The following is a 12,063-nucleotide window of genomic DNA, read 5'->3' as shown; positions in this document are numbered from 1 at the left end:
TGACCTTTTTTTTTTGTGTATGAATTAAAATATGCCAGTGCTACAAATATTTAAATAAATGTTCCAAATGATAATATAGCTGTGTGTTTCTTTTTGTATGTTTATAATAATGGAATATTTTTTAATTACAACAACTTAAAGAGACACTGAACCCACATTTTTTCTTTCGTGATTCAGATAGAGCATGCAATTTTAAGCAACTTTCTAATTTACTCCTATTATCAAATTTTCTTCATTCTCTTGGTATCTTTATTTGAAATGCCAGAATGAAAGTTTAGATGCCGGCCCATTTTTGGTGAACAACTTGGGTTGTTCTTGCTGATTGGTGGATAAATTCATCCACCAATAAACAAGTGCTGTCCAGAGTTCTGAACCAAGAAATAGATTAGAAGCCTTCTTTTTCAAATAAAGATAGCAAGTGAATGAAGAAAAATTTATTATAGGAGTAAATAAGAAAGTTGATTAAAATTGCATTCTCTATCTGAATCACGAAAAAAAAATTGCGTTCAGTGTCCCTTTAAGGTACAATGTAGTATACATCCTTTATGTGTTTGCAGTTTGTTTTGAAGCAGTTGCAGTGTATATCAATTTTTTTTATTTTTTTTTAAAAAAAGAAAAATATTTGGATATATCTTGCAATTTAAATAAAATATTGATAGTAATTGATAACACTATTGCAATGTTTAAATATTTAAAATAATCAAATTCAATGTAATAGTACAAAATGAAAATGTACAATCGGATGTGTGTAATGATTATAGTACACTGTCTCTTTAAACACATTCCAAGCAAAAACTCCATTCAAGATTAGCATGTTGATTACATAAACATATTTGTGTTTGCGCAAATTGAATATGTTTGGAACATTGCTCACACGATCAAAATAAATGTCTATAAATGTGTTGTACTTTTTTTTAATGTGTGCATGAAACCTATTTCCGCAATATATTGATGCTAATTTAGTAATTATTATTAATATTATAGGTTATTTGTAGAGAGCCAACAGATTCCGCACGCTATAAAAATAAACATAGGTGGTATACAAGGTAACATTTATAGGGATCACATGGGTAGAGGGCTCTGCCAAGAGTCGCACTGTTGCAGTCAGCTCTTATGAAGGTGATCTGCAAGCAGTTGGGCTCTTATGCTTACATGCTAAGGGGGTTCATGGGGATAGTAATGGAGGAGAAGAACTGGTATTAGGAATGGTTAGTGTAGGTTGTATGCATCCCTGAACAGTAGAGTCTTTAGGGAGCGCTTGAAGCTTTCAAAACTAGGGGAGAGTCTTGTGGAGCGAGGAAGAGAGTTCCACAAGATGGGAGCCAGTCTGGAGAAGTCCTGTAAATGGGAGTGTGATGAAGTAACAAGAGAGGAGGGGAGTAGGAGGTTGTGAGCAGAGCGAAGGGGACAGGAGGGAGAGTATCTGGAGACAACGTCTGAGATATAGGGGGGAGCAGAAAGCCAGTGAAGGGATTGGCAGACTGGTGCAGCAGATATAGAGTGACATGTGAGGAAGATGATTCTGGCAGAGGCATTCATTATGTATTGTAAAGGAGCTAGGCGGCAGCCATGGAGACCAAAGAGGAAGGAGTTACATAGAAACATAGATATTGACGGCAGATAAGAGCCATAGGCATAGCAAGTCTGCCCGATATTACCTAAAAGTATAAACTTATCTAGTTCGTAGGATAGCCTTATGCTTGTCCCAGTCATTTTTAAAGTCCCCCACATTGCTTGTCATTTTGTAATTATTGTGAGTGGACCCTGCACAAATATATGTACCTCTAGCTCACCTCGGGAAGTTCCCTAGTGAACCTCAAAATTAACAGTAGTGTAAGTGATGAAGTGAGCGCCAAAAAAGGCTGAGGTAGGTAAGTGGTAAATTAGTGGATTTCCTAGACTTCTAAATAACAATAGAATATATCATTTTAATACATTTCTAATCAAATGCAATAAAATTCAATAAAATTCATGGATCCATGTTTGACAAAAATATAATACAATACTGGAAATACAATAGTAAAATCACATATAAAAATTCATAAATAAGTATCTGAGTAAGAAGCAACTATGTCTATGTGGTAGATCTAATGGTAAATCCCCCCAAAAAGGGATGATATGAATAAAGTGGTAAATGTGTGTTCCAAAGAGTCCCAGTTCAAAAGTAGTCCCAGTTAAAAGAGTTAAATCCTTTGTGCTCATAGAGATACAGTACAAATTAGTGATAGATGATGAAAAAATACAGATACAAGTAAAAATGGCTGATAATAGTAGAAAAAATGAAAGTGAAAAAAAAAAAGAAACAAATTGTGAAAAAATCCTGGGAGTGATTGATCACAAGGAAAACATCATCAAAAATGCGAAAAAATGTGATGACATAAAAAACTTCAATAAAAATTTGAAAAATATTATCAAATAAGTGAAGGAAGTTATAGGTGATGAAAGAATGTAGTGGTGAACTCCTTATCTCTTTAAGATCCGTGAATGTCTCCAATGCACATATAAGCTCTCCTAAAATCACCTATTGGGGAAGAAAACAAAAACAATGCTGCAGAATATATAAACCTTCAAATTCAAATAGGGGTAATTGGCTTACTTGTGGTTATGTTGATGCATTTCAGCCTAATACTAGGCCTTTGTCAAGACTGAATAACCAAGTAAGCTAGTGATATATATATGGTACATTATCCAATAATTAATGGCTGTTTTGGCGCCAAAGTTATGCCCCGCCCCCTTCCTGTGAATTGCATTCTGGGTGTGGGCACGGAATCTGGTGTACCTACTCAAAGTAATCCTAAGTCTATCTTAAATCCTTATCTGTCTATTTCTCTAGATCTGATCTTAAGTGTAACCCATCACCTTATTTTTAGGTGCCATTCACAATTCGGATACTTTCGACTATTCTTCCGATTTTTGATTTTAAGTACTACTTCCGAAATTCAATTATGTAACCCAATCAGGTTTTTAATTTTAAATCTAAAACGGTAGATGACACCCATAATAGAAGTTTTAGTTTTGCTTCCCATTAACATCATCTGGCTAAAATCGAAACCGGAAATGTTCACTCCGGAAATGACATCATATATCCGGAACCAGAAATGATATTCCGGAAGTGACGTTAAACACCACAAAACCGGAAAAGCAATTTCGGAAGTAGCACTTAAAATAAAAAATCAGATGAATAGTCGAAAGTATCCAAATTACTTGGTTATTCAGTCTTGATAAAGGCCTAGTATTAGGCTGAAATGCGTCAACATAACCACAAGTAAGCCAATTACCTCTATTTGAACTTGAAGGTTTATATATTCTGCAGCATTTTTTTTTGTTTTCTTCCCCAATAGGTGATTTTAGGAGAGCTTGTATATGCATTGGAGACATTCACGGATCTTAAAGAGATAAGGAGTTCACCACTACATTCTTTCAACACCTATAACTTCCTTCACTTATTTGATAATATTTTTAACATTTTTAATGAAGTTTTTTATGTCATCACATTTTTTCACATTTTTGATGATGTTTTTCTTGTGATCAGTCACACCCAGGATTTTTTCAATTTTTTTTTCTTTTTCTTTTTTCATTTTCATTTTTTCTACTATTATCAGCCATTTTTACCTGTATCTGTATTTTTTCATCATCTATCACTAATTTGTACTGTATCTCTACGAACACAAAGGATATAACTCTTTGAACTGGGACTACTTTTAAAATGGGACTCTTTGGAACACACATTTACCACTTTCTTCATATCATTCCTTTATTGGGGGGATTTACCATTAGATCTACCACATAGACATAGTTGCTTCTTACTTAGATACTGCTTGTATTTATGAATTTTTATATGTGATTTTACTATTGTATTTCGATTATTGTATTATATTTTTGTCAAACATGGATCCATGAATTTTACTAAATTTTATTGTATTTGATCGAAATGTATTGATCGAAAGTGTCAGTAAACCTAAAAAATAATCGCCTAGATTTAGAGTTCTGCGTTAGCCGTCAAAACCAGCGTTAAGGGGTCCTAGCGCTGGTTTTGGCCGCCCGCTGGTATTTAGAGTCAGTCAGGAAAGGGTCTAATGCTCAATTTCCAGCCGCGACTTTTCCATACCGCAGATCCCCTTACGCCAATTGCGTATCCTATCTTTTCAATGGGATCTTCCTAACGCCTGTATTTAGAGTCTTGGCTGAAGTGAGCGTTAGAACTCTAACGACAAAACTCCAGCCGCAGAAAAAAGTCAGGAATTAAGAGCTTTATGGGCTAACGCCGGTTTATAAAGCTCTTAACTACTGTGCTCTAAAGTACGCTAACACCCATAAACTACCTATGTACCCCTAAACCGAGGTCCCCCCACATCGCCGCCACTATAATACATTTTTTAACCCCTAACCTGCCAACCGCATTATCCCTATGTACCCCTATTCTGCTGCCCCTAATACCGCACCTACATAATATTTATTAACCCCTAATCTGCCCCTCCCAACGTCGCCGCTACCTACCTACACTTATAAACCCCTAATCTGCCGACTTCGCCGCTACTCTAATAAATGTATTAACCCCTAAAGCTAAGTCTAACCCTAACACTGCAAGCTCAATCTGATTGGCTGATCCAATCAGCCAATCCGATTGAACTTGAATCTTGAACTTGAATCTGATTGGCTGAATTCGAGGGACGCCATCTTGGATGACGTCATTTAAAGGAACCTTCATTTGTCGTTAGTCCGTCAGTGAAGAAGGATGGCTCCGCGACGGCTGCTTCAAGATGGTCCCGCTCTGCGCCGGATGGAAGAAGATTAGATGTTAATACTTGAAGTTAGGTGTCGGCGATGTTAGTGAGGGTAGATTAGGGGTTAATAAAATGTATTATAGGGTTTGCGAGGTGGGAGTGCGGCGGTTTAGGGGTTAATACATTTATTATAGTGGCGGCGAGGTCCGGTCGGAAGATTAGGGGTTAATAAGTGTAGGTGAGGTAGCGGCGATGTTGGGGGGGGCAGATTAGAGGTTAATAAATATTATGTAGGTGTCGGCGACGTTGGGGGCAGCAGATTAGGGGTTCATAGGGATAATGTACGTGGCGGCGGTGTACAGAGCGGCAGATTAGGGGTTAATAATAAAATGCAGGGGTCAGCGATAGCGGGGGCGGCAGATTAGGGGTTAATAAGTGTAATATTAGAGGTGTTTAGACTTGGGGTACATGTTAGGGTGTTAGGTGCAGACTTAGGAAGTGTTTCCCCATAGGAAACAAGGGGGCTGCATTAGGAGCTGAACGCTGCTTTTTTGCAGGTGTTAGGTTTTTTTTCAGCTCAAACTGCCCCATTGTTTCCTATGGGGAAATCGTGCACGAGCACGTTTTTCAAGCTGGCCGCTACCGTAAGCAACGTTGGTATTTAGAGTTGAAGTGGCGGTGAATATGCCTGTACGCTCCCTTTTTGGAGCCTAACGCAGCCCTTCAGAGAACTCTAAATACCAGCGTTATTTAAAAGGTGCGGGGGAAAAAAAACACGCGTAGCTAACGCACCCCTTTGGCCGCAAAACTCTAAATCTAGCCGAATGTTAATAGTGTTATGGCGCAGTCGGGCTGTGACTATACAGCTGGCCCGATGCGCTGTGTAAAAAAAACATACCCGTTCAGCAGAGTACAGAGAGCGGGTCTGAAAAACGGGCATATTTTAAAAAAATTAAAAGGGAAAAAAAGTTTTTAGAACGATAGCACTAAAATAATGTTATATAAAAAAACTGTGACTATACAGCTGGCCCGATGCGCTGTGTAAAAAAAATAGACCCGTTCAGCAGAGTACAGAGAGCGGGTCTGAAAAACGGGCATATTTTAAAAAAATTAAAAGGGAAAAAAAGTTTTTATAACGATAGCACTAAAATAATGTTATATAAAAAAACTACCATCACAAAAAATAACAAACGAAATTATCCAAAATAATATAAATTATTCCTATTCTAATACCCCATTTAAAAAAAAAAAAAAACTTGCGAAAAATCTTTATCTCAGCAACAAAGCATCTTCATCCAGGTGGCTCCATCTTCATCCATCGCGGGACCGGCATCTTCTTCATCCCTGTGGAGGCAGAGCGGTCAATGCATGGACGCGGAGGTCCAGGCGGAGGTCCATCGGTCCGACTTGGAGGTTCTCTTCATGCGATCATCCGCTGCACACTAAGGATTCAATACAAGGTACCCCTTTTATATTGGTGTACCGTTGCATTCCTATTGGCTGAAAAATTTAAATCAGCCACCAATAGGAATCAAAGCTGCTTAAATTCTATTGGCTGATTGAAAAGCGAATAGGATTTAAGCAGCATCGACCGCTCTGCTTCAGCCGGGATGAAGAATATCCTGTTTCCGTGATGGATGAGGATGGAGCCACCTGGATGAAGATGCTTCACCGCTGGGATGAAGATCTTTCACCGGACTTCAGCAACTGTGATTACCGATTTTGGGGTTAGTGTTAAGTTGTTGTTTTTTTTTGGGGGGGGGGGGGGGGTTTAGATTAGGGCTTTTAATAGGCTAAAAAAGAGCTGAATGCCCCTTTAAGGGCAGTAAAAGAGCTGAATGCACATACAGATGCCCTTTTCAGGGCAATGGGTAGATTAGTTTTTTTTTTAGCTAGGGTTTTTTATTTTGTGGGATGGGGGTGGGGCTTTGTAATGTTAGGGAGTGTTTGTTTTAATTTTTTAGCAAAGAAGCTGTTTAACTTTAGGGCAATGCCCTACAAAAGGCCCTTTTAATGGCAATTGATAGTTTATTACAGATTAGGTTTTTTTATTTTGGGGTGGGTTTTCTTTTAAAACAGGGTATTAGAATAGGAATAATTTTTATTATTTTGGAAAATTTTGTTTGTTATTTTTTGTAATGGGATTTTCTTTTTTTTTTGTGGTGTTTTTTTTTTTTTTTTAGATTAGGCATTTTTTATTTTTAATGGGCCGAAAAAGAGCTGAATGCCCTTACAAATGACCTTTTCTGGGAAATGGGTAGATTAGGTTTATTATTATTTTGTGGGTTTGGGGGAGTGGTGGTTTGTAATGTTAGGGGGTGTTTGTGCTTATTTTTTTGCAAAAGAGCTGTTAACTTTAGGGCAATGCCCTACAAAAGGCCCTTTAAAGGGCCCTTGGTAGTTTATTATAGATTCGTTTTTTGTTTTATTTTGGGGTGTTTATTTGTTTTTTTAAAAGGGGGTATTAGAATAGGAATATTTTTTAATGTTTTGGATAATTTTGCTGAAGCGTATCATGTCCACCAGACATAGCTGAATGCATACGCTGTCAACATTTAACATTGCACAAGCAGTTCTAGTGAACTGCTTGTGCAATGCTGCCCCCTGCACATTGTCCGCTAGCAGGGGGTATCAATCAACCTGATCGGGCGGATTGCAGACCGCAGCCTCAGAGGCAGCAGACAAGTTAAGGAGCAGCAGTCTTAAGACCGCTGTTTCATAACTGCTGTTTCATAACCGCTCATGCGGAAACAGGGGCATCAGGGGCCCAGATGACTCAATTGCCTCATATCAAACTTTATATTCACCTGCCATTGTATAAGTCAAAAGTAAGGGCTTATGCTGAAATAGTGCTATTTTTTATGATATGCTTGTATGACTTAGAATATGATTAATTCCTTGTTCTATTCATTGAGACTGTATTGTAACCATCTTCTTATGATACCCGAATTTGGAGACCCAATGCTACCTCAGAAACAAGATACTTCAAATGAGACGTTAAACACATTGATCTATCCCTGTATTGAATTTTGTGTTTACACAACACTATTACAATATTGTAATGTATTATCTAATGTTATTGTAAAACTATTTAAAATCTAATAAAAATGATTTCAACAAGATTTATATTCACCTGATCTCTCTGATAGTTCAAAAAACATACATACTTCTAAGCAGAATCATAATTTAATTGATTCTAAGCTTAATCAATATTTAGACCTGGAGGAAATTGAACATCGCTCATCTAAATGGAGGCCTTCTAAATGAATGACTAAGTATATTGATCATTATACTAGGAAGACTCTCTACAAACAGGCTAGAGATACTAATTTAGTTAAATGTATTGGTAATCAAAAATTTAATTTGAAAAAAGGTCCTGACGGTTATCTGAAGTCATGTCAGGATAAAGATGTGGACACGTTAGGTCCAGTAATTTAAATATTTAAATTTTCTGAAAAAACTATTTATAACAATGGGACTCTTGACCCTTTTATTGTTAGAAAATGGGTGCAGAGAACCATATATATGTTAGGTGAGGCTAACACCTCTTTTATGACTCAAAGGAGGAGGATGGTTCTTAGAAGGATTGACCCAAAGCTAGCGGAACTTGCCCAACTGAAATGGGCCCTAAGGCTCAAGGTATACTTTTTGATAATGCAGGTATGAAGTATCAACCGATAATTTTTTTTACCAGCAGAACAGAGAATTTAACCAGACTGGTAAAAGTAGAGGCCGATTTCTCAGCTGCTATGCACCATCAGTATTCAGGTCTCAATATAAAAATCTGACTTTTATAAACCCCTTCATGCAAACATTTCCAAAGAGGTCCAGACCCTATAATCCCAGGAACCAAAGATCTAAGGGCAGCTCAAGACCATTTTCAGGTAAATCTTTTTCCTTTTCAATGCAAAATGTTTCTACTCAAAGAGTAATTGGTAGCTTATGTCTTTTTCTAAAATAATTGGCATTCTATTACCACAGAACCTTGAGTTCTTCAGGTGGTTTTTGGCCTTTTTCTAGAATTCAATTATTCCCCATTTCAGCTTTGTCCTCCATATCCCATAAGATTGTCTTCAGAAGACTCTCTTCTTTTAGACTCAGGAATAGGAAAGTTACTTTCAAAACAAGCCATAGAATCAGCTTCTTTTTCAAAAGGCAGTTTCTTAAAGTAATATGTTCCTTGTCAAAAAGAAAGAATGGTCTTTTTGCCCTGTCATCAATTTAATATATCTAAATGTCTTCATTGTTTACAATAATTTCAATATGGGAATTCATTTGCTCAGACATTGCCTTTCAGACTGGTTAATCAGATTAGATTTTACGGATGCTTACCTTACAGTCTCTATTTATCCATCCCACAGAAAATATATTTTATTTTATTGGAAATATATTTATTGTCAGTTTACCTATTTACCCTTTGAACTTTCATCTGCTCTTTGGAAATTTACAAAACTATTAAAATTTGTAGTTGCTTGGCTTTATTTTCAAAGTTTTTGTCAAATTATTTACTTAAACAACGTTCTAATTAAGCATTATTCCCTCTCTATTTTTTCAGAACACCTGACGTTTATGATGCTCCTCCTTACAAATCTAGGTTTCCTTATAAACCACAAACAACATTCAATCTACCCAGAACCTAATTTTTTTAGGATTTCTTATAGATACCATTTATTATACCCTCATATTTAGAGAAGATCAAGGAAATCAAGTAAGAGGACAGAAATCAACCCAATCGAATACGGTTGGGTTGATTGACACCCCCTGCTAGCGGCCGATTGACCATGAATCTGCAGTGGGCGGCATTACACAAGCAGTTCACAAGTACTGCTTGTGCAATGATAAATGCCGACTTTAACCAATATCAGGAGGAATCAAGTATCCATTCTTCTAATAACCCCACTATGGCCAATTCAACATTGGTACCCATCTCTCTTGGAGATGTCTTACCTATCCTTCTTCCTCTATTCCTAGAATTATTAACAGACCCTCTAGGAAATTTCCACAATCTCATAGAATCTCAGATCCTTCATTTAGTGTATTGGACAATTTCAGGGGATCCTGGACTACTAAGGGTCTTCAGGATCTAAAATCCTCCTAGAAGACTCTTAGGTCCAAAAATGTTACCTTGCATCTTGATCCATATGGTCATGTTGGTATAATTCAAAACATCTGGATCCCATTTCATCTCTTTTAAATCAGATTTTAAACTACCTTACTCTCCTTTATGAATTAGGTCTAGCTTACTGTTCCATAAATGTTTCCACTCTGCTATTTTTGACGGTAATTTATCATGTCGTATTTACCTATTGGTCAACATACTCAATTTTTCAGACTTATGACCCCAATAAGAATCTTTCTCTTAAACATTTAACTCTTAAAAGTAGTTACTTTGCTATGTTTATTATCCTTTAAATGGATTTTGGATGTTAAAGCTATTGATTATCATGCTAAAATGTTTATCCGCTCAAGGTGTCACTTTTTCTGTTTCCTGTAGAACTAAAACTCTTTTTTTTTTAATGTCAACCACATTTGAGTGTTGTATTATGTTTGAAAGAGTATGCATCTACTAATCAACTTCTTCTGTCCTTTGCCCCTCCTTACCTTCCTGTTTCTTCTACTGCTATTGCTAGATGGGTGAAGTGTGTCATGTCCTATGACACTATGAACCAGAGTCAGCAAGAGAGGTGAGTAAAACGACTGCCAGCAGCACATGGCAAACAAAGCAGGGGAAAAACCTTGACAGTACCCTCCCCTCAACTACTCCTCCCCCGCGGGAGGACAAAAGGCTTATTGGGGAAACGGGCATGGAAGGCACGGAGGAGGGCGGGGGCATGAATATCAGAGGAGGGAACCCATGAACGACTACAAACCAATGGTTTCAGGAGGAAGACATGAAAAACATTGGAGATGCGTATTGCAGGAGGAAATTCAAGAGCATAGGCCACAGGATTGACCCGTCTGAGTATTAGAAAAGGACCAACATAATGGGGAGCCAGTTTATTGGAATGCACATGAAGGTTCAAGCTGTGGGAGGACAGCCAAACCCTCTCACCAACCTAGTAGGAAGGCACGGGCAGATGCCTACGATCAGCCTGGAACTTTTGGTGCTGCATAGAACGATAAAGGCAATCCTGAATCTGCACCCACATGGACCGGAGTTGCCAGAGATGCTCCTCAAAGCCAGAATACCCTGAGACATGAATGAATCGGGCAACAAGGATGGTTGAAACCCATAATTTGCCATAACTTGGATGAAGCATTAATAACACTATTACAAGCAAACTCTGCCCAAGGTAACAGTTCAGACCAATTATTGTGGTGATCTGAGACATAGCTATGAAGGAACTGTTCCAGAGCTTGATTAGACCATTCTGCAGCCCCATTGGATTGAGGGTGATATGCCAAGGAGAATGAAAGCTGGATCCTCATTTGAGCACAAAAAGAACGCCAAAATCGGACAAACTGGCTACCCCAGTCCGACACTATCTCCTTGGGTAACTCATGTAAACGGAAGACCTCCAGGGCAAAAATGGAAGCAAGCTCCTGAGCAGTAGGCAGCTTCATCAAGGGAATGCAATGTGGCATTTTAGAAAAACGGTCAACCACCATAAGGATAACAGTATTGCCATTGGAAACAGGGAGCTCAACAATGAAGTCCATGGAAAGATGTGTCCAAGGACGCTCACCATTAGCAATAGGTTGAAGAAGACCCACAGGAAGACGTCAAGGAGTCTTATTCTGTGCAAAAACTGAGCAGGAGGCAACATATGCAGCAACATCAGAATGAAGACCTGGCTACCAGAATTGTCGAGTGACAGACCAAATAATTTGGTTCTTGCCTGGGTGACCTGCGGCTTTAGGATAGTGGTAAGTGTGCAAAAGTTTAGTTCGAAGATTCTCAGGAACAAAACACTTACCACTAGGTTTCTCAGGAGGTGCATTGGTTTGTGCAGCCAGGATCTCCTCCCCCAGTCAAATTAGTACGTATGGTAGTCAAAATATGGTCAGGAGGTATAACTGGAGTAGGTACAGACTCCTCCTTGGACTGAGGCAAAAATTGTCGAGAGAGGGCATCAGCCCTAATATTCTCAATACCAGGCAGGTAGAAGACCACATAATTAAACCGAGACAAAAATAGCACCCATCTGACCTGTCGGGGCGGCAAACGTTTTGCTTCAGATAGATAAGTTAAATTCTTGTGGTTAGTAAGAATGAGCACTGGTACGCTAGTACCCTTGAGAAGATGCCTTCATTCCTTGAAGGTCAAAATTATTACCAGTAATTCCCTGTCACCAATTTCATAATTGCACTCAGCTGGAGTCAATTTCTTAGAGAAGAA

The sequence above is a fragment of the Bombina bombina genome, chromosome 4 (assembly GCF_027579735.1).
Source record: "Bombina bombina isolate aBomBom1 chromosome 4, aBomBom1.pri, whole genome shotgun sequence".
Taxonomy (NCBI): domain Eukaryota; kingdom Metazoa; phylum Chordata; class Amphibia; order Anura; family Bombinatoridae; genus Bombina; species Bombina bombina.
Note: the sequence above shows the minus strand (reverse complement) of the source record.